Source organism: Saccopteryx bilineata, chromosome 5 (assembly GCF_036850765.1).
Source record: "Saccopteryx bilineata isolate mSacBil1 chromosome 5, mSacBil1_pri_phased_curated, whole genome shotgun sequence".
NCBI classification, from domain to species: domain Eukaryota; kingdom Metazoa; phylum Chordata; class Mammalia; order Chiroptera; family Emballonuridae; genus Saccopteryx; species Saccopteryx bilineata.
In genome coordinates, this window is record NC_089494.1 from 141,154,661 (window position 1) to 141,178,443 (window position 23,783).

A 23,783-nucleotide genomic window follows, 5' to 3' on the forward strand; every position below is an offset into this window, starting at 1 on the left:
AGTAAAAGATCAGAGATAATCTGAGTGCCAAAGATACAAAGTAACACACATCTCACTAGATTTCTTGTTTGCCAGCAAAAACAAAACAAAACAAAAAACAAGAAAAAAAGAAAGTGGAAAAAAATCTCATTTACAATAGCAAAATATGTTAAAATGCCTAAGAATGAAATATTCAAGTCCTAGTCAGAAGAAACAACAATTCCCTGAACAACAACAACAAAAAATTGAATTAATGGAGAAACATTGGACATTTTTACATGGAAAGAGTTAATTTCAAAAACATTCAATTCTCTAGTTTATAAATTTGTTTTCAGTATACAATTGCTTCCTGTCTGAAAAAAATTTTTTTAAACAATCATGTAGTTGTAAAACAGTATAGGATGTGCAATACAATGAGTTGGGTTTTTTTTTTTGTTTTTTTTTTTTACAGAGACAGAGAGAAAGTCAGAGAGAGGGATAGATAAGGACAAACAGATAGGAAAGGAGAGAGATGAGAAGCATCAATCATTAGTTTTTCGTTGTGACACCTTAGTTCATTGATTGCTTTCTCTTTTTTTTTTTTTTTTTCATTTTTCTGAAGCTGGAAACAGGGAGAGACAGTCAGACATACTCCCGCATGTGCCCGACCGGGATCCACCCGGCACGCCCACCAGGGGCGACGCTCTGCCCACCAGGGGGCGATGCTCTGCCCATCCTGGGCGTCGCCATGTTGCGACCAGAGCCACTCTAGCGCCTGGGGCAGAGGCCACAGAGCCATCCCCAGCGCCCGGGCCATGTTTGCTCCAATGGAGCCTTGGCTGCGGGAGGGGAAGAGAGAGACAGAGAGGGAAAGCGCGGTGGAGGGGTGGAGAAGCAAATGGGCGCTTCTCCTGTGTGCCCTGGCCAGGAATCGAACCCGGGTCTTCTGCACGCTAGGCCGACACTCTACCGCTGAGCCAACCGGCCAGGGCCGATTGCTTTCTCATATGTGCCTTGACCGTGGGGATACAGCAGACCGAGTAACCCCTTGCTCGAACCAGCGACCTTGGGACCAAGCTGGTGAGCTTTGCTCAAACCGGATGAGCCTGCGCTCAAGCTGGCAACTTTGGGATCTCAAACATGGGTCCTCCACATCCCAGTCCAACGTTCTATTAACTGCGCCACCGCCCTGACAGGCAAGTTGGGTTTTTTTTTAATTAGTTGAGAATACATTGTTTTTCTATTTCCTCATAAAACTTTCATCTAAAACTTTAGTTTTTCTACAAACAGAGATGTTCTATATAATGTCAGTGTAATCATTATTGATCTATTACTGCCAACTAATCAATAAACCCCTTAATCAAGTTTCATCAATTCTCTCAATTTTTTATTGCAAAAATATCCAGTTCAGAATTATTGTGGAATTTAATCATGGCTCTTCCTTACTCTTTCCTTGACTTTTATGACCTTGATAATTTGAAAGACTGTTGTTGGTTTGTAGGTTGTTCCTGAATTTGGGCTTCTCTGATGTTTCCTCGTGATTGAATTCAAGTTATGCATCCTTGGCAGCAATATTGTAGACATGAAACGTGCTTTTAATTCTCTCCCCAAAGTGGGCTGTCCCCACTTTGTGAATGCCCACCAGGCCCTACTCATGCTTTGAAACACAATACCAAGCCACAGCTCTCTGTGTTTCCCTTTTCACCCTACTTAAGCTCTGATACCCCACTCCAGATTTTCCCTTTATGTGAACATCCTCTTTACCTTGTTTTGGCTCTGACGTCCCTGAGCAGGACTCTATAAATACAATGCAATCGCAACTGTAATTCCAGACAAAATATATTTAGAAATTTCCAAAGTGTTGCTAAAATTTTACTTGAAGAACGACTTGAGATGAGCCAAGATATAATTGAAAAAGAAGATTGAAAAGCCTTTTTTTCCCCAATCATAAATTCATCATATTGTAAAACCAAAGATATTTGAAACAGATTCTGACTCAGGAAGAGACAAATTCATGGAAAAAAAATAGAGATTAAAGAAACAGATTGAAGAATATTATATTTATAGGCAGCATAGTAACAAGTTAATTGAACACTAGTAACTTGGAAAAAATCATTAATTAGTGTTTTCTGTTATGGTTTACATCAGCGATTTTCAATCAGTGTGCCGCAAGAATTTTTAAAATATGCAATACCTGACTATTTTGTCAGAGGCACTGATCTCTCTTCCCTTATATTGTCAAATAGAAAAATAACAAAGCCAATGCAACAATAGCTGTTCAGTGTGAATGACTCAAAATTATACTAATTTTTTGTCAGATCAGAGAAAAAGTACATTTTTGGTGTGCCACAGAATTTCATTTTTTAATTTTTAGTTGTCTTTTTTATTTAAATGTATTTACAGAGATTCTAGTGTCCCCCCGAATGCATTTCCCCCTCCCCATGTTCCTCTCAACATTCCCCTTATTCCCTTCCCCCCAACACCCTCCCCCCTTCCCTCCAGGATTAGCTTTCCTGCTCTCTATAACTCTGTGTTATATGTATATAATTTCACCAATCTCTTTCCCTTCTCTGGTCCCATTCTATCATCCCCTTTCCCTCTGTCCACTTTCCCTCTGGTCTCTTTGATCCCGCCTCTGTCTCTATTCCGTTCCTCAGAATTTTAGTAAGTTATGTGTGCCATGAGATGAAAAACATTGAAAATCACTGGTTTATGTGTAAAAGTTTAAGTATAAAGAAATAAAATGATAAAGCAATATTAATTTCTGTTATAATTCTGTTTTGGGAAGGACCAATCCAGAAAAGGAAAAGGAAAAGTAAAAGATTGACATTTAGATCATTTCTAAGTTAAAATAGCCTACATAGTAACAAAAAACCAAAAATGACTACTGAGTTTTCCTTAATGTGGAAAATGATAGCCTTGGATTGATGATTTTGATCTCTTTAAGTTGTGAAGTGCTAATTCTCCATATTTATGCATGAGAATGTACTTAAATTGTATCCACATCTGCATTGCATCTTTTATATTATGTAACTTTCCTGAAGGCAAGATTTATATTTCACTTTGTGTGCCTTCTACATAGTTAAGCAAGGTATAGTCATTGTTGTGAGCTGATTTGTCCATACAAAAGATCTATTGAAGTTTTAACTTTGGGTAGCTATAAATGTGACTTGATTTGAAACGAGTCTTTGGAGATATAATCAAGTTAAGATGATGTCATGATGAATTAGGGTGTGCTCTAAATCCAATGATGGGAATTTTTATAAGAAGGGAGAGATTTGAAGACACAGACAGATGTATGGGGGTAGGAGGTGGGGAGAATGGAGAGGCCAAGTGCAGATGGAGGCAGGAACTGGAGAGATGGTGATACAAATTAAGGATAGCCAGAAGCCACCAGAAGCTAGGAGGAGGCAAGGAAAAACTCTTCCCCAGTGCCTTCAGAGGCAGCATGGCTCTGCTGATACTTTTGTTTCAGACATCTAGCCTCCAGAAATGTGAGATAATAAATTCTGTTGTTCTAAGTCTTAAGGTTTGAGGTACTTTGTTAAAGAAGCTCACAGAAACAAATACAGTCACTTAAATAGTGCACTTAATGTCTGTTTGTAATCATCCAGAGCACTATAGTGTAGAGCACTTACATTCACCCATTAATGTTTTGAGTTATGGAAGAAAGTATGGTGGTTCCTCAAAAAATTAAAAATAGAACTACCATATGACCCAGCAGTCCCTCTACTGGGAATATACCCCCATAACTCAAAAACACTGGTACGTGCCTGACCTGTGGTGGCGCAGTCGGTAAAGCATCGATCTGGAAATGCTGAGGTTGCCGGTTCGAAAACCTGGGCTTGCCTGGTCAAGGCACATATGGGAGTTGATGCTTCCAGCTCCTCCCCCCTTCTCTCTCTGTCTCTCCTCTCTCTCTCTCTCTCTCTCTCTCTCTCTCTCTCTCTCTCTCCCTCTCCTCTCTAAAATGAATAAATAAATAAAAACAAACAAACAAACAAACAAAAAAAAACACTGGTACGTAAAGACACATGCAGCCCCATGTTCATTGCAGCATTGTTCACAGTGGCCAGGACATGGAAACAACCAAAAAGCCCCTCAATAGATGTTGGGATAAAGAAGATGTGGTACATATACACTATGGAATACTACTCAGCCATAAGAAATTATGACATCGGATCATTTACAACAACATGGATGGACCTTGATAACATTATACTGAGTGAAATAAGTAAATCAGAAAAAACTAAGAACTATATGATTCCATACATAGGTGGGACATAAAAAATGAGACTCAGGGACATGGACAAGAGTGTGGTGGTGATGGGAGGGGAAGGGAAAGGATGGGGGGAAAGGAGGGGCACAAAGAAAACCAGATAGAAGGTGATAGAAGACTATATGACTTTGGGTGATGGGTATGCAACATAATCAAATGTCAAAATAACCTGGAGATGCTTTCTCTGAACCTATGTACCCTGATTGATTAATGTCATCCCATTAAAATTAATTTTTAAAAAAGGAAAAAAAATTTAAAAAGAAACTCAACATTTTTGTATTCTCAAGTGTCTTCTCTGCACTGCTGAAATAGGAGAAGTACTGGCTCCCTTCCTTTTAATTAGAAACAAGATTCATCAGCCTTGTAGCAATACTATTTTCTAACATTTTGCCTCATCATTTAGAAAACATCTTCCTCAGCACCGACACAAGCATTGTTCCAGCTCAGACTCAGTAAAAGTCGCCCCCAGCCTCATCCTAAAGGCTTCTGTGTTCCCCAGGTTCAATCGCTCCCTGAAATGTGATCCTGAGAACTTTTTTCACTTTGCCAGGTTATAAATTCTACCTGTGTAATATATTTTAAACTGATAAGGAACAGATACTACGCTTGATCTTAGCCAAAAGGCTGAGAAGCAATGCGTGTGATGTATTTAACTGCCAAGGTTTGCTGTATTTGCACAGATTCATGGAAACTATAACCTACTTTAAAGAAAACTGCTATATTTTTACCATGACATCAGTAAAACAAGAGAAAATTAGTGTTTTACTGTGTTCAGGAGATTATATATTCGTGTGCTTTTTGCTAGTCTGACATTCTATCATTAGATCTATCTTTTCTCTAATTCTCTTTTTATGTGCTATTATTTTCATTCCAATCTTATTATTCCTTCTTAGTCCCCGATTCATTACCAGTAATGTTTCTTAAGACTCTATTATATTTTTACTTTAATTTTTCAAAAAGAGAAAAAAAATTGGCCCTGGCCGGTTGGCTCAGCGGTAGAGCGTCGGCCTAGCATGCAGAGGACCCGGGTTCGATTCCCGGCCAGGGCACACAGGAGAAGCGCCCATTTGCTTCTCCACCCCTCCACCGCGCTTTCCCTCTCTGTCTCTCTCTTCCCCTCCCGCAGCCAAGGCTCCATTGGAGCAGAGATGGCCCGGGCGCTGGGGATGGCTCTGTGGCCTCTGCCCCAGGCGCTAGAATGGCTCTGGTCGCAACATGGCGACGCCCAGGATGGGCAGAGCATCGCCCCCTGGTGGGCAGAGCGTCGCCCCTGGTGGGCGTGCCGGGTGGATCCCGGTTGGGCGCATGCGGGAGTCTGTTTGACTGTCTCTCCCTGTTTCCAGCTTCAGAAAAATGAAAAAAAAAAAAAAAAAAAAAGAGAAAAAAAATTAATTTGCTTCACAATGAGTTAACTACCAATAGATTACCTTTTAATTTTATGTCATCCTTACTGAACTAACACTCTTGCAATTGAATTTCATTCATTTTAGATTACTGTAAATTATCTACTAACAATAGAATTTTAAATAAGGGTTAGATCCTAAAATTTATTATATCAACTCCAGAAAAGAAGTCAAGAACAGTGTCACATATACCCTGAAAGATAGCAGTCCATTATCTGATGGAACATGCCAATGCACTTTGCTAGGCAGGTAGAAAGATTTAAAACAGAATATGAGATTGTTTCAACATTTAAAAAAATTGATAGAGTTTACCAAAAACAAATTCTTATTTCTGTCTTTGGGTTGGGGTGGGGGATCAGAAAAGAATGGTCTAACTGTTCTGGACAGTTTTTTTTTAACAAATGATATTGGAAAAACTGGACAGTCACATGCAAAAGAATAAAATTAGATCTTTCTCTTATACCATACATGAAAATGAACTAAAAGTGAATTGAGACTTGAATAGAAGACCTGAAACTATAAACTCTGAGAGGAAAACATTGAGGTAAGCTCCATGACATTGATCTTGGAAATAATTTTTTGGGTATAGCACCAAAATTAAAGATAAGGAAAGTAAAAATAAACAACTGGGACTACATCAAACTAAAAAATATTTTAACAATCTGTAGATTGGGAGAAAAAAAATTGCCAACCAGAAATCCAATAAGAGATTAATATCCAAAATATATTAGGAACTCATGCAACTCAATAGCAAAAAAAGCATATTACCCAATTAAAAAGTGGGTCAAACACCTGAATAGATATTTTTCTAAAGAAAACATAAAAAATAAAGAGGTGCTCAACATTACTAATTATCAGAGAACTACAAATTAAAATGACTATGGGATATCACACATACATAATAAAATATTATTCAGTAAAAAAAAAGAAGAAGAAAAGAAAATCCAGTCATTTGTGACAACATGGATGAAACTGGAGGGCACTATACTAAGTGAAATAAACCATATAAAGAAAGATAAATATTTTCTAGGTTCACTTATATGTGAAATTTTTTTTAAAAAAAAAAGTCAAACTCATAGAAAAACAGAGTAGGAAATTGGTTGTCAGGAGCTGGGGACAGGGGGATATAGAAAGAAGTTAGTAAAAGGTTACCAGAATATAATAATAATAACCTGCTCTGGATATTTTTGTACATGTCTTTTTGTGGGTATTTTCTATTTGTTTGTGTTGGACATACACTTCAGAGTGGCATTACTGAATCTTAAAGTAGGAACATATTTAGTTTTAGTGTATAATTTTAACTTATCTTACAAAGTGTTTGTACCAATTTTCATTCTCACCAGCAATGTATCAAAGTTCCAGCTGGTTCATGTTGTTAGCAAATTGGGTGTTGTCAATCTTTTTAATCTTAACTATCCCAGTGGGTGTGTAGTGGCATCTTGTGGTCTTAATTTTCATTTTTCCCCATGACTAATGATGTTGAGCATCTTCTCATATGCATATTGTCATTTAGATGTGTTCATTTACAAAGTGCTCATGAAAATATTTTGCCTGTAAAATAATATTTTATTGAGATATAATATACATAAATTTCACCCTATTAATATATACATTTCCTGGTTTCTAGGATTTTACAGAGTTTTGCAACCAAAGAAGTCATCTAATTTCAAAACATTTTTAACATTCCCAAAAGAAAACTTATACCCATTAAACAATCATTCTGCATCTCCCTCACTCCCATCCATAACCCCTGCTAACTGGCAATCTCTTTTAAATCTATATACATTTGCCTATTTTAGACATTTCATATAAATAAAAACATACAAACAATATGTGACACTTGGCGACTAGTTTTTTTTCATTAACATAATGTTTACAAATGTAACCATGTTATAGCATGTATCAGTATTTCGTTCCTTTTTATAGTTGGATAATATTTCATTATATGGTTATGCCACACTCATATCTATTCATTGGTTGAAAACAGTTGGATTGTTTCCTCTGTTTGGCTGTTGTGAATAATACTGGTATGGACATTTCTGTAAAAGTATTTTAATGAACATGTTTTCAATTCTCTAGGGTATATATACCTAGGAGAGAAATTGCTGGTCATACAGTAACTTTACACTTACTATTGTGGCAAACTATCATAGTATTTTCTAAAGCAACCACACTATGTTGAAATGCCACAATCAGTGAGTGAAGTTTCCCTGTTCTCCAAATACTCATCAGTACTTATTCTTGCCTGTCCTTTTACAAAAATTTTTGCCATTCTTGTGGGTGTGAATTCATATCTCATTGTGATTTTCATTCTCATTTCCCCAACAACTAATGATTTGAGAATTTTTTCATATGTTTATTGGCCTTTTGTATAACTTCTTAGAAAAAATATCAATTCAAAATCTTTGTTCATTTTTAACTTAGGTTATTTTTCTTTTCGTTGTTGTTATAAAAGTTCTCTGTGTATTTTCAGTATGATTTCTCTGATAGATAAATGGTTTGCCAACATTTTTCTCCCATTCTGTCAGTTATCTTCTCAACTTACTCGATAATGTCCTTTGTAATAATTTTTATGTAGTCCAGTTTATTTAGTCTTTCTTTTATCCTATGTGCTTTATTATATCTTAGAAACCACTGCATAAACCAATAACTGAAAACTGACTCACACATTTTCTTGTAAGAGTTTTACTATTATTTTTTATTTATTTTTAAATTTTTTTGTATTTTTCTGAAGTTGGAAACGGGGAGGCAGTCAGACAGACTCCTGCATGCGCCCGACCGGGATCCACCCGGCATGTCCACCAGAGGGTGATGCTCTGCCCATCTGGGGCATTGCTCTGTTGCAACCAGAGCCATTCTAGCGCCTGAGGCAGAGGCCATAGAGCCATCCTTAGCACCCAGGCCAACTTTGCTCCAATGCAGCCTCAGCTGCGGGAGGTGAAGAGAGAGACAGAGAGGAAGGAGAGGGGGAGAGGTGGAGAAGCAGATGGGTGCTTCTCCTGTGTGCCCTGGCCGGGAATCGAACCCGGGACTCCTGCACGCCAGGCCGACCTTCTACCACTGAGCCAACTGGCCAGGGCCTCTTGTAAGAGTTTTAAAGTTTTATTTCCTGCATATATGTCTAGATCCATTGTGAGTTCATTTTTGTGTATTGGTGTAGTAAGGAGTCCAACCTTGTTCTTTTACATATGAATATACAGCTAGCTGTTCCAATTCCATTTGTTGAAAACTATTGAATTTTTTTAGTATACTTATCAAAAATTGATTGTCCATATATGCAAGGTTTTATTTCTGTACTCAAAATTCTATTCCATTAATCTATATGTCTATTCTTATGCTAGCATCACATTTTCTTGATTATTGTGGTATTGTATCAGTTTTGAAATAAGGAAGTGTGATTCCTCTGACTTTTTAAAGATTGTGTTGGCTATTCTGGATCTCTGGCATCTACATTTAAATTTTAGAATAAGTTTGTTAATTCAGCTGGGATTTTGATAAGGATTGTGTTGACTCCATAGATCAATTTAGGGGGTATTATCATCTTAATATTCCAACCCATAAACATAAGATATCTTCCTACTTATTTCAGTCCTTTTTAATTTTTTAATAAGATTTTGAGTTTTGATTGTATAAATACCACAAATATGTACAAATATGTAACAGATTTGATTGACAAATTTATTGTATTAAGCTTATGTCTAAGTATTTTATTGTTTTTTAAAAGAATTGTTTTCTTAATTTTGTTTTCAGATTTATCATTTGCAACTAAATAGAGATACAACAGACTTACTAACACTTTTTGTTTGTATGCTCCTTCTTGAGATTGTTTATATACAATATTATGTTATCTATGAATAATTTCATTTCTTCCATTCTAATCTGGATTTTTTTCTTTGCCTAATTGCAGTGTATAGAACCTCTAATACAATGTTGAATATAAGTGATGAGAGTGGATATCCTTCTCTTGTTCCTAATATGAAGGTGAAAGAATTCAATTTTCCATCATTGATTATGATGTTAGCTGTGGAGTTTTTATACATGGCCTATATCAGTTTCAGGAAGTTTCCTTCTATTCCTAGTTTATTTGAATGTTTTATTTAATCAAAAGGGTATTTAATCTTATAAAAAAATTTTTTTGCATCTTTTAAATTTTTTATGTTAGATTTTATATGTTTACTTATATCTTCTTGAGGATTGTGTGTTGATATTTATCAGATATGTTGGTCTATAGTTTTCTTTCCCTGTGATATCGTCTGGTTTTGATATCCAGGTAATACTGGTCTCATAAAATAAGGTTTAAAAATGTACTTTGCTCTTCTATTTCTTGGAAGAGTTTGTAAAGTATTGGTGTTAACTCTTCTTTAAACAACAGACACACAGACCAATGGAATGGACTAGAGAGCCCGGAAATAAAACCACATGTATACAGTCAGATCATCTTTGATAAAGGAGCCAAAAACACACAATGAAGAAAAGAAAGCTTCTTCAATAAATGGTGCTGGGAAAATTGGGAAGCCACATGCAAAAGAATGAAACTTGACTACAGTTTGTCTCTCTGCACAAAAATTAATTCAAAATGGATCAATGACCTAAATATAAGATCTGAAACAATAAATTACATAGAAGAAAACATAGGTACTAAACTCATGGACCTTGACTATAAAGAATATTTTATGAATTTGACCCCAAAGGCAAGGGAAGTGAAGGCGAAGATAAATGAATGGGACTACAGCAGACCAAGAAACTTTTGCACAGCAAAAGAAACTGTCAGCAAAACAATAGATAGCCAACTAAATGGGAGATGATATTTTTAAACAACAACCAGATAAGGGGCTAATATCCAAAATACATAAAGAACTCACAAAACTCAGCAACAAACAAGCAAACAATCCAATAAAAAAATGGCAAGAGGACATGAACAGACACTTCTCCCAGGAAGAAATACAAATTACCAACAGATATATGAAAAAATGCTCATCTTCACTAGCTATTAGAGAAATGAAAATCAAAACTACAGTGAGATACCACCTCACACCTGTTAGATTAGCTATTATTAACAAGACAGATAATAACAAGTGTTGGAGAGGCTGTGGAGAAAAAGGAACCCTCATCCACTGTTGTTGGGAATGTAAATTAGTGCCACCATTATGGAAGAAATTATGGTGGTTTCTCAAAAGATTAAGAATATAACTACCATATGACCCAACAATTCCTCTACTGGGTATATACCCACAAAACTTGAAAACATGGGTACGTAAAGATAAATGCACCCCCCATGTTCATTGCAGCATTGGTCACAGTGGCCAAGACATGGAAATAACCAAAATGCCCTTCAATAGATGATTGGATAAAGAAGATGTGGTACATATATACAATATAATACTACCATAACAAATGATGTCATAGGTTCATTTATGACAACATGGATGGACCTTGATAACATTATACTGAGTGAAATAAGTAAATCAGAAAAAGCCAAGAACTGTATAATCCCATACATAGGTGGGACACAAAATTGAGACTCATGGACATAGATAAAAGTGCCGTGGTTACCAGGGAGAGGGGAAGAGAGGAGAGGAAAGAGGTGGGGGGAAGGGGAGGGGCTTAAAGAGAAACAAAATATAGGGTGACAGAAGATGATTTGACTTTAGGTGATGGGTATACAGCATAATCAACTGTTTAACTGATGTGGAGATGTTTTATCTAAATCTATGTACTCTGATTGACCAATGTCACCCTGTTAAATTTAATTGTCTAAATTAATTAATTAATTTTAAAAAATAACATTTTGAAGAATTCACCAGCTGTAATGGTTAATTTCATATGTCAACTATGCTGGGCCACAATGTACCAGATATTTGGTTGTACACTATTCCAGGTCTTTCTGTGAGAGTATTTTAGAATTAGATTAACAGTTAAATCAGTAGACTAGGTAAAGCAGATCATACTCTTTAATGTGGGTTGGCCTCATCCAATCAGGTGAAGGCCTGAATCAAACAAAAAGGTTAACCCTCATCCAATAGTGAAAAAAATTGCTATTCAACTGCTTCCTACCTAAAGCATTGGTTCCTCCTGGGTCATAAGCCTACTGGCCTTTGCACAAGAACTATACCATTGCCTCTACTGGTGCTCAGGCTTGCAAACTCAGACTGGAACTAAATAATCAAGTCTCCTGACTCTCTAGCTTACTGACTTACGGTGCAAATCTTGGGATGTGCTCATCTCTATGGCTGTATGAGTCATTCCTAGTAATAAATCTCTTTACACACATGCACACACATACACTCACCCTGCTGATTCTGTTTCTCTGGAGAAACCTGATGAATATACCAGTGAAGCCATCTGGTCCTAGCCTTGTCTTTTGGAAATGTTTTTTAATATTACAACAATCTGTTTACTTACTATAGGCTTATTTTATTTACTGTTTCTTCTTATGTTAGTTTTGGTAGTTTGTGATTTTCTAGGAATTTTCCCATTTCAACTAGATTATCTACTTTTGAGCATACAATTAATTATTCATTGTATCCCTTTACAGCCTTCTTAGTTTCTACAAGGTCCATAGTGGTATCTTTGCTTTCATTTTTTATTTTAGTAATTTGAGTGAGATTTTTTTCCCCCTTGGCCAGACTAAATAAATGTTTCTCTTCATTTGGTTTTTTTCCTGTTTTTCTATTTTCTGTTTCTACTATATTTTCTATATTCTTATTTCTTCTTATTTGGGATTTAGCTTGCTCTTTTTTGTTTTTCACTAATGTCTTAAGGTGGAAAGTTATATCATTGATTTGAAATGTCTTTTTTTTAAGTACACATATTTGCAACTTTAAATTTCCCTCTAAGCCCATAAACTTTGACATATTATGTTTTCATTTAGCTAAAACTTTTTTTCTTTATTTCTCTTTTGATTTCTTCTTTGGTTATGTAACACTGTTGTTTAATTTTCATATATTTGTGAATTTCCCCAATTTTCTTCAGATTTTGGTTGTTTTTATTACTGATTTCTGATTTCTTTTCTTCATAGTTATAGAACATACTTTGCATAATTTTATTCCTTTTGAACTTATTAAGGTTTGTTTATGACCTAATATATTGTTTAGCCTATGCTCCAAGTGCACTTAATAAGAATATGTATTTGACATGGAGATCTCAAAATATTTTAAATACTCTGCTACATTGAATGCTAGTATATTTACCCTTATTATCAGATCTCTGAAATAAATTAAAAAATTAATAATTAAACAAATAAAAAAAAAGAATATGTATTTGGTGGTTTTGGGGTGTAGTCTTCTTAGGATGTCTGTTATGTCTACTTAGTTTATAATGTTATTCAAGTTTTATTTTCTTGTTGATCATTTGTCCTGTTGTTCTCTCAATTATTAAAAAAAAGTGAAGTCATTAGCTATTATTTTTTAATTGTCTCTCTCCCTTCAGTCCTCAGATTTTACTTCATGTAGTTTGGTGTTCTGTTGTTAATTTTTTTTATTTTTTTAATGGATTGACTCCTTTGTACAAGGTCCTTCTTTGTCTCTGGTAACAACTCTGTTCTAAAGTGTGTTTTGTCTTATATTAGTATAGAGTCATTCCAACTCTCTTTTGGTTATTGTTTGCATAATATATCTTTTATAATTTTTTATTTTTAACCTACTTGTTTCCTTTAAGTCTTTAAGATATGTTTCTTTTTAAGTCTTTAAGGCATGTCTCTTTGAGATAGCATATGCTTGGATCATATTTTTTAAATCCATTCTTCCAATCTCTGCGTTTTGATTGGAATGTTTTATTTATGATCAGTATAATTATAAAGTAAAATTTATGTCTATAATTTTGCTTTTTTATTGTAAATGTTTCAGTCATTTTTTGTCTTTTGTATCTGCAACAAAGACTACAGGCTTTATAGAATTAGTTCAGGAAAGTTGATAATCAAACAAACTGCAAGAAAAACACCTACAACCACTAACGACTATGACAAGCCTATTGGAGTGAAGGGTGACCTGATTTCCAGAGCTGCCACCGAAGTCTCTGCTGAGTTCCCTAAGGATTGAGTAGACATTTCCTTAAGTACTTTGAACCAGTAACTCTTTGCTTGTGCCAAAGGGTCGAGGGTATATGTTAGAGCATATTTTTAATGCTCCTGCAATTTAAGACTCTGCTTTAATCTGCATTTCTTGTTCTCACAAAGTAAAGTAGGAGTAGGAGATCAGGGTTTTCTCGGGTGTTTTCTGAACCTGAGCAGAGCGCTGCTCGTGGATGGGGATTTCTAGATTGCTGAAAAAATGTAAAAGTTTTTCCCAGTGGCCTGTGGGCATCTGTCCCATACATTTTCTTTGCGGTTTTTCCGTGAGCCCCTAGTGTATCCCAGCTGTATTCTCACATGAGGCAGTTGTGATATTAAATAATTTTCACTTATTGTTTTTGAAAAACACCCTGAGGAAAGGCTGCTTACATAGAGCAAACTCTGACGTCAGTCAAATAGAGGCAATTCTGGAGAATGGGACTTTTCTAAGGAGCCAGATGGATCAAGCAGAAATAGCTTTCTGAAGATAGAGCTTTTAGGACAGTTCCAAACTTGTTCTACCCCCTCCAGTGGCTGCTGGGCTGCTGGTTTTCACAGTCCCCTTGGTTATTGGCTTTTAGTTTTTAAGGGAAACAGAAGGGGATAGGGAAAATTATAATGCCACAAAGTTTAATTATTCTTTTAGAATTTTATTCATTTTTATTGGCGAGAGAGAGAGAGAGAAGAGGGAAGGAGCCAGAAGCATCAACTCCCATATGTGCCCTGACCAGGCAAGCCCAGGGTTTCGAACCGGTGACCTCAGTGTTCCAGGTCGATGCTTTATCCACTGTGCCACCACGGGTCAGGCAATGCCACAAAGTTTAACTATTCTTACCAAAATTAAAATTTTCTTTAATAGATGTTCTCTGGGTTGTTGTAAACCCTTGGTTATTTTTCAAACTGTTGAAAAGGTTTATTTTTGACAATTTTTGTCAGTGTTCTGTTTTTCTGGAAGAGTGGATATTCTGACATCTTTACTTTATCATTCTAGGTGTGTTTCTGCCATTTATTTTTAACTTGGTTTTCTAATTTATTGATTTATAGAAGTTTTCCATTTAGATTTTTAATTAATTCTGAATATAAGTCTTTGGTCAAATATCTGCCTCGTGAATATTTGTGTCTTGCTCAGTTTGTGTCTTGCTTCTCACTCTGTGGCTCTAATCTGATACTTTGGGGTACAACAGAATGTTTTCATCATGTAGAGAGGGATTAAACACTTCGGTTCACATGACAGGTAGTCAAGAGTATCTATTGGCTCCAGTAGAAAAGGGTGGGAGTTGGGAATTCATTGTCATTTGGCTATGTGGTCTGATTAAAATTCTCATATCACATTTCTTTATTTTTAAATTTTTTATTACTCAATATGTGAATATACTTTTATTATAAAAAAGGGAATTAAATAAAAATAATGAAGAAAATATAAAATTTTATATTCCCTCTTTTGATCATGACATAATCTTGGTTGTCAAAACTTGGTAAATTCTTCCTGATGCATTCCTATGAGTTTACACACACATTTGGTGTGTGTAATTATATGGTGTGTGTAATTAAAACAATTATAAATGGAATCATACTAGCTATATTTTATGACAATAATTTTCTATTATTGACATAAGTTTATGTAGTATTTAATAGTAGCAGAGAATTTAGATTATTTCCAATTTTTCACGCAAGGAAATAATACTAGAAGATTTTTATATATATGCTTCTAGATTTAAGTGTAAATATTTCTAAAGAGTTGAATCCTAGAAATAGAATTCATTGGCCAAAAGGGAGGAACTTTCTATCATTTATAAAGAGTGGCAATCATCATCCAGAAAGGCTGTAGCAAGATATACTTTCACCTACAGTGTATAGTAACATGTGTTTTCCTGCATTTTTCACCAAATAATCAAAATAAACATTTTCTCTAATTTTGACAGTTGGATGGTTAAAATATATTTTAAGGTTTTAATCTGTATTTTTTCAATTACTTGTTATATATGTATGTGCGTGCCTTGATTTATGTCCTGTAAATTTTTTATAGTTTTACTCATATAGCTCTAACATTTTTTATCAGGTATTTTAAAGATGAATTGCTAATTATAAATGGAATTGTATTAGTCATTACAATTTCTAACTCATAATTCTAGATGCCATCAATTTTGTAAGTCCTAATAGTTTTCCAGATTATTTACTTGAATTTTTTCTTGATTTATTTCAATAATTAGAACTTCTGTAAAATATTGAATAGAGTTATGATGGTGGTTTTCCTCATCTTTTTGCTAATTATAATAGAAATAGCTTTTATTGTCTTACCATCAGGTTTTTTGGGGGGATTTAAGAAAGTTGTTCTCTATTCTTTTGTAAAGAATGTTTTTTAAATAATCATTATCATGACTGAGGAATTTGATCTCCTTTTTTATTTGTTAGTATAGTGAATTAGATTAATAGGTATCCTGATGTTGAACCACCTTTCTATTCATAAGATTAAACCTACATAATTGTCATGTAGTTCTTTATTACCACAAGATTTTATTTCTTAATATTCTATTTATGCATTTATATTTTTATATTCTAATTGGACTACAATTTCCTTTTATTTCAGTGCCATGCTTATTCAATTTTGACATCAGAGTAATCCAAGATATATTAAGTAAATAAGAAATCATCTCCTTTAAAAATATATATTCTTCATATGAACAAACAAGAGAGAGCCCAAGTGAACCACTTAACTTCACACCTTAAGGAACTGAAAAAAGAAAAACAAAGACAACTCAAAACCAGCTGAAGAAAGGAGATAATAAAAATCAGAGCAGAAATAAATGAAATAGGGAACAGAAAAACTATAGAAACAATTAATAGAACAAGGAGCTGGTTCTTTGAAAAGATCGACAAAATTGACAAACCCCTGGCAAGACTTACCAAGGAAAAAAGAGAAAGAACTCATATAAACAAAATCCAAAATGAAAGAGGGGAAATCACCATGGACATCATAGATATACAAAGAATTATTGTAGAATACTATGAAAAACTTTATGCCACTAAATTCAACAACCTAGAAGAAATGGATAAATTCCTAGAACAATACAACCTTCCTAGACTGAGTCAAGAAGAAGCAGAAAGCCTAAACAGACCTATTAGTAGAGAAGAAATAGAAAAAACCATTAAAAACCTCCCCAAAAATAAAAGTCCAGGCCCTGACGGCTATACTAGCAAATTTTATCAAACATTCAAAGAAGACTTGGTTCCTATTCTACTCAAAGTCTTCCAAACAATTGAAAAAGAAGCAATACTTCCAAACACATTTTATGAGGCCAACATAACCCTCATACCAAAACCAGGCAAGGATGGCACAAAAAAAGAAAACTACAGACCAATATCTCTAATGAATACAGATGCTAAAATACTAAACAAAATACTAGCAAATTGAATACAACAACATATTAAAAAAATAATACATCATGATCAAGTGGGATTCATCCCAGAATCTCAAGGATGGTTCAACATATGTAAAACGGTTAACGTAATACACCATATCAACAAAACAAAGAACAAAAACCACATGATCTTATCAATAGATGCAGAAAAGGCATTCGATAAAATACAACACAATTTTATGTTTAAGACTCTCAACAAAATGGGTATAGAAGGAAAATATCTCAACATGATAAAGGCCATATATGATAAACCATCAGCTAACATCATATTAAATGGCACTAAACTGAAGGCTTTCCCCCTTAAATCAGGAATAAGACAGGGTTGTCCACTCTCTCCACTCTTATTTAATGTGGTACTAGAGGTTCTAGCCAGAGCAATCAGACAAGACAAAGAAATAAAAGGCATCCATATCAGAAAAGAAGAAGTAAAGGTATCACTTTTTGCAGATAATATGATCCTATACATTGAAAACCCCAAAGAATCCACAAAAAGACTACTAGAAACAATAAGCCAATACAGTAAGGTCGCAGGATACAAAATTAACATACAAAAGTTCATAGTCTTTCTATATGCCAACAATGAAACATTTAAAAATGAACTCAAAAAAATTATCCCCTTCACGATTGCAACAAGAAAAATTAAATACCTAGGAATAAAAATAACAAAGAATGTAATGGACTTATATAATGAAAACTACAAACCATTGTTAAGGGAAATCGAAAAAGATATAATGAGATGGAAGAATATTTCTTGTTCTTGGTTAGTAAGAATAAATATAATCAAAATGGCCATATTACCCAAAGCAATATACAAATTTATGCAATTCCCATCAAAATTCCAATGACATTTTTTAAAGAAATAGAGCAAAAAATCATCAGATTTATATGGAACTATAAAAAACCCCAAATAGCCAAAGCAATCCTAAAGAAAAAGAATGAAGCTGAGGGCATTACAATACCTGACTTTAAACTATATTATAGGGCCACGACAATCAAAACAGCATGGTATTGGCAGAAAAATAGACACTCAGACCAATGGAACAGAATAGAAAGCCCAGAAATAAAACCACATATATATGGTCAAATAATCTTTGATAAAGGGGCCAACAACACACAACAGAGAAAAGAAAGCCTCTTCAACAAATGGTGCTGGTAAAACTGGAAAGCCACATGCAAAAGAATGAAACTGGACTGCAGTTTGTCCCCTTGTACTAAAATTAACTCAAAATGGATTAAAGACCTAAATATAAGACCTGAAACAATAAAGTACATAGAAGAAGACATAGATTCTAAACTCATGGACCGTGGTTTTAAAGAGCATTTTATGAATTTGACTCCAATGGCAAGAGAAGTGAAGGCAAAAATTAATGAATGGGACTACATCAGACTAAGAAGTTTTTGCTCAGCAAGAGAAACTGACAACAAAATAAACAGACAGCCAACTAAATGGGAAATGATATTTTCAAACAACTGCTCAGCTAAGGGCTGTTAGATTCAAGGAGTACTGACATGCTGGGGCTGCGAAGAGTGTACAAGGTCCCTGTGATGCCGAGAACAAAGAGTTCAGCAACTTCCTGCATTGAGTCAGAGATCCTTATCAGAAGTTTATGTTTGAAATTCTCCACTGAGTAATACCCCCCCCATAACTGCACACGACCTCCCTAGCCAATGACTAACAGCCACATCAGCTTCTGTATGAACCGCTTGCTTGCTATGCTATAAAAACCCCTAGACTGTAGGTGCTCGGTGTGACTCTGGTGACTGCCACCTGAGCTCACCCCTGCGCAAGTTTTTTTTTTTTTCTCTTTTTCTTTTTCTCTTGGCCATAAAACTTTGTCTAAAACTCTCCAAACGTCTCCAGTGTTTGTTTTACCCGGCGAGTGCAACATTTATGGGGGTTCGTCCCGGGATTCCCATTACGGTAATTTTGGCTGGGGACAGGCGGAACAGCTCGAGCTGGTGAGTATTTTGTTGTGGAATTCCTTGTTTCTGTAATCTGGCTCCGGAGCATTTGCAGTCTGTGGTGGCAGACAGGACGCTGTCAGTGACCCGCCTAGACACTCGGGCCAAGGGCAGGACGCTGCCGGCCGAGATTTCTGTTTCTGTCTGAAATCGATCAATCATTTTGAAGTAGTGAGCTCACTCGTGCCGCGCCACGCTGCTGTCTGGTTGTTTGTTTAGCCTGAATGACTGTGTGGGAAATTTTGTGTATTGCCCTCCTCGGATTTGCTGCACTGTTGTGTTTGGTGTTAATTTGTTTGCCGGTACAGTGTGATCAACGTTCATCTATCTGGATCACCCTGCTTATAGGGTGGGGAATCCTGTGTGTTGTCTTTGTAGGACTAGAAGCATACCTGGCTAAGAAGAACAAGTACCGCGAGATGGGACAGCAAGAATCTACACTTAAATCCCCTCTTGATTGCATTTTAAGGAACTTCTCTGATTTTCAGAAGAAAGCTCAGGGTTATGGGGGACCTCCACCCGATCGAGAAACTCTCCGGACCTTAAGCTAAGTGGAGTGGCCATCTCTTAAGGTTGGATGGCCATCTGAAGGAACCTTTGATCTTCCCATAGTTTTTGCAGTAAGAGCCATTATATATCAGGTGCCTCATCCAGATCAATATGTGTATATAGATATTTGGATAGATATAGCTACAGACAAACCTGGGTACATTAAGAGATGCATAAAAGCTAATCAAAAGGTTAAGAGAGCTATTTGTGTGAGCGCAGCAGACATTAAGCCTCGCCCTCCCTCCGCTCCACCTGCACCTGAAAAAGAGCCTCCCAAATCGTATCCAGTCCTTCCTGACGTTACTGAGGATATAGTAGACCCTGTAAATTATCCTCCTCCTTATCAGAAGCCCAGGGAGCCAGATTCAACTGTGCCCGAGAATGTCCAGAGTCCTCCCCACACTCGGAGGGGGGGAACCCCTTATGCTCAACCTCCCTTTGCTGGAAGTGCCCCAATGTTACCTCTTAGGGAGGTGCTGCCCCCACTAGATGAAGGACCACACGCACCGTCCCGAATGATTTATATTCCTTTCTCTACTAGTGACCTTTATAATTGGAAACAGCAGACCCCGTCATTTTCAGAGAAACCCCAGAGGTTAATTTCTTTGCTTGAGACTGTTTTCAGGACCCATCAACCAACTTGGGATGATTGTCAGCAGCTTTTGCACACTCTGTTCACAACGGAAGAAAGAACCCGCATCGGCCAAGAAGCTGAAAAAGTATTTAAGGAAGATGGAGGCCCCCAGTGAGATTGGCTGTGTAAGACCCCTCCTCACGGAGTGGGCTGCAGCAGACTTTGGTAGCTGGCCAGCCTCTGACAGTTGCCGTTTGGAAACTGAATTTGGCTGATTTGAAACATTTAGAGTCTCGAGACTGTTTGGTAAGAAAGCTTCCTCTTTGAATATTGGGAAACAGAGCTCTGGTTAGAAAAGGGTGTAGTGGAGCAGGCGGACGCCACCTGATTTCTCCCCACCTGGTCAGTCGGGGAACGCAGGACGCTGCCTTCTCCCTTTGGTTTTGGTTTAGAAGTTTTGTTTGTTTTGTGTGCATATTTGGTTTGTTTGTCTGCTACTAGAATGGCCAACTTAAGAGCAGACTGGCCAAACCAAGGATTGCTAGACCCATAGAAAACAGAGAGAGTCTAGCATACTATCACCAGCACCCACCTGCAGGCAGGTGGCATGGTCAGTATGCAGCCCAGTATAGCAGCAGAGGTAGAGAAAGAAAAGGCAGCCAGGCTGCAGCTGGCTGCAGGAGAAGCGGCAGGCTCCCCTCACAGTTTCAGGCACTTGCCCCTCCCCCTTGGGCACCGGCTCAAGGGCTGAGCCACTGCTTAGTGAGGCAAAAGATAACAGTGCAGTAAACTAGAGGTTATCGTCACCTTGCTACAGCCCCCTGCCCTCCTCTGTTTGGCTCCGGGGAATCCCCACCTCCTATCTAGAGCCAGACCCGAGAAGAAGATTTAGGGAATTATGGCTCCTTCTAAACCCACTGCCTTAGGGTTCTTTAAATACAGGATTCTCAATTTTGCTCTCTTAGTCAAGCCCCTCAGTGAGATCTTCTGAGCATGGCTTTTAAGGTCTATAATGACCAAGGAAGTAAAAGAAAAGGCAAATAAGGCCCAAAAGAAGTCAGGAAATACCAACTTTTGGCTCCAGCGCCCTAAGGGGCTTCATAGCTTTCATCAAGGCCCTGCTCCAGAGTGGAAAGAAAGGTCATTGAACTGAAGCCTGCCAGGCTTCCCGGCCCCACCGGTTGACACACCTGTGCTGTGGAAAGAGGGACACGAGAAGTAAGCTGCCCCCTTGCTCCATGGAGGGAGGGTTCAGTCTCTTCTAGTCCTGCTCCAGCTACCTGTGACCTGACCTTGCCCAGCGTGCTGGGAATTGCCACTGAAGGCCCAAGGACATTGTTCATGAGCCTAAGGTATTTCTTCCAAGTAGCAGATAAGCTAATAACACAAGGGCCATCTACTATGCCTTGCTTGAATATTTAAGTTTTATTTATCCCTCAAAGATCTCTACTGTGGGTATTGACAGTCTGGTTTTATTGCTTTATGTTTAGTGTCTCTTTTATTTCTCTTATCTCAATTGCCCCATGCCTATTATAGGCTGGGACCTGCTGCTAATTCCAGCTAGAAGCAGTAGTCACTAGGACTTAAACTCTAACTGCAAAGTGTAGAAATGTAACAGCCTTTCCCTAAGTACTTACAGGTTTTATAGGTTACTCATCAAACTGTTCAAAGACTGTCCAAGAGGCGTTTCTAGCAGTACACCACCCAAGGACTGACTCCCATGTAGACGGGTCCAGACACCATGATCCTGACAACTCCCATTACTGCCAAGGTAGAAGGCATACTCGCCTGGGTCCACCGCAGCCGGCTGAAGCTTGCAGTCCCAGCAGAGACACCTTTGTGGACAGCGAAGACTGACCCTGCCAACCCTTGTAAGCTGACCCTGAGAAGGACAGCATGCCCTGCTTCAGCCACAAACCAGAAGTTAACTGGTCCATGCATGGAGACTTTGAGGAGGGAGGGAAACTAAGGTAAAGGAAAGACAAGTAAGTCATCCTAAGGTTTGATGCATGTACTGCTATGAGTCATACAGAAAGGGGGTGTAAGTCCCTTGGCTGAGAAAGAAGCTACAAGGTAAATGAAAGTTCAATCTTTAAAAGAGTATTACTTAGTACTAACTTAGTCTTTGCTGAAGGTTAAGGTTTTTAAAAATCAAGAGTTTTGACTAGAAAGGAATTGTATGGTTTTGATAATAGAAGGTATAAGGTGTAGAGGTACTTTTAAAAAGGAAAGGAAAAAGCAAGTTGTTATGAAGGCCAGTTATTCCTGAATAAGAAAGTGCATAAAAGTTGAAAGTTTATGTAAGTTGCAGAAGGTTTGTGTAAGTTGCAGAAGGTTTGTGCAAGTTGTAAGAAGTTAGTACAGAGAAGAAAAATGCAAGGCAGAAAGAAATTAGTCCGTAAAGCTTGTAGTACTAAGGGCATACTATCAGCGTGCCAGCACATACTAGGGAAGACCCCTGACCTAATTAGCTTATAGCTACAGCTAAAGTAGAAAATTCTCATGAGCCCCAGCCTTATACCATTCTCCCCACTGATGAAGAATCAAGGATTTGATTTATGTCCAAAAGAGATGGGGGAATGTTAGATTCAAGGAGTACTGACATGCTGGGGCTGCCAAGAGTGTACAAGGTCCCTGTGACGCCGAGAACAAAGAGTTCAGCAACATCCTGCATTGAGTCTGAGATCCTTATCAGAAGTTTATGTTTGAAATTCTCCACTGAGTAATACCTGTGTATAATGAGGAATAAACTCACACAATTGTTAATAAACCCCTGTTGGTCAAATAAGTTTATAAATATGATATATATGTTTGCTCGCTTATAGTTTGCATTGGGTGTGGGGGACAGGATGTAAGCAGGCAGGGTCGTTATAGCCTAAGGCTTAGTTTAAGACTAAGCCTTTCCCACCCTTTTGAGGAATCCCATTATGCCTAAGATAAGTGACTTTGTATCAGAGACTTTTTTGTTTGTATATTGGATTAAAGGTTTTGATTTCTACAGTATAAAATGGGGCAAACCGGGAGCATGCTCTCTCTTGGTTCCTGAGATTAGCATTAGAGAGCAGAGAAAGGCCATGTGGGGGAAAGGAGAAGTAGCCAAGATGGCGGAGTGCTGAAGGAGAAGCCAGTTTGTGCAGAGAGAAGGAGATAGGAAACAGAGGTGAATAAAGCTGGTGAGTTAGAAACCTTTGATTCTAGTGTAGTAAGGTACCAGAGAACTGTAAAACTTAGTATTGGCAATGCCATTTTAAAGGAAAATCCAGGCTTTCTGTCCTGTCCTTTTTAGAAAAATGGAGGAAAAAGAATATAGAAGTCTCCTGACTTACAAGGACAACTAGGGTCATTTGGTTTTAAGTTCTCTGAAAGGATTATTATCTGAGGAACTCCCTTTCACTTTCAATAAGAGACAAAATTTACATATCACCCTACACTGATTTTAGCTCTCCCTCCCTTCCTGGAATCCTGAGGTTAATGTGTACCTCTAGGCAAAGGAGAAGAGATAGATACTGAAAAAATTTGTAAATGTCTTTGATTGTATTACCTTGAAAGTTTTAATTATTTTTGTAAATCCCCTTGACCAATGTTAATCTTG

General features: G+C 37.0%; 1 pseudogene; it reads right to left on the reverse strand.

Moving 5' to 3' along the window:
* Positions 1–4,751: 4,751 nt before the first annotated feature.
* Positions 4,752–4,873, reverse strand: LOC136307003 (U2 spliceosomal RNA; annotated as a pseudogene).
* Between the last annotated feature and the right edge of the window lie 18,910 nt (positions 4,874–23,783).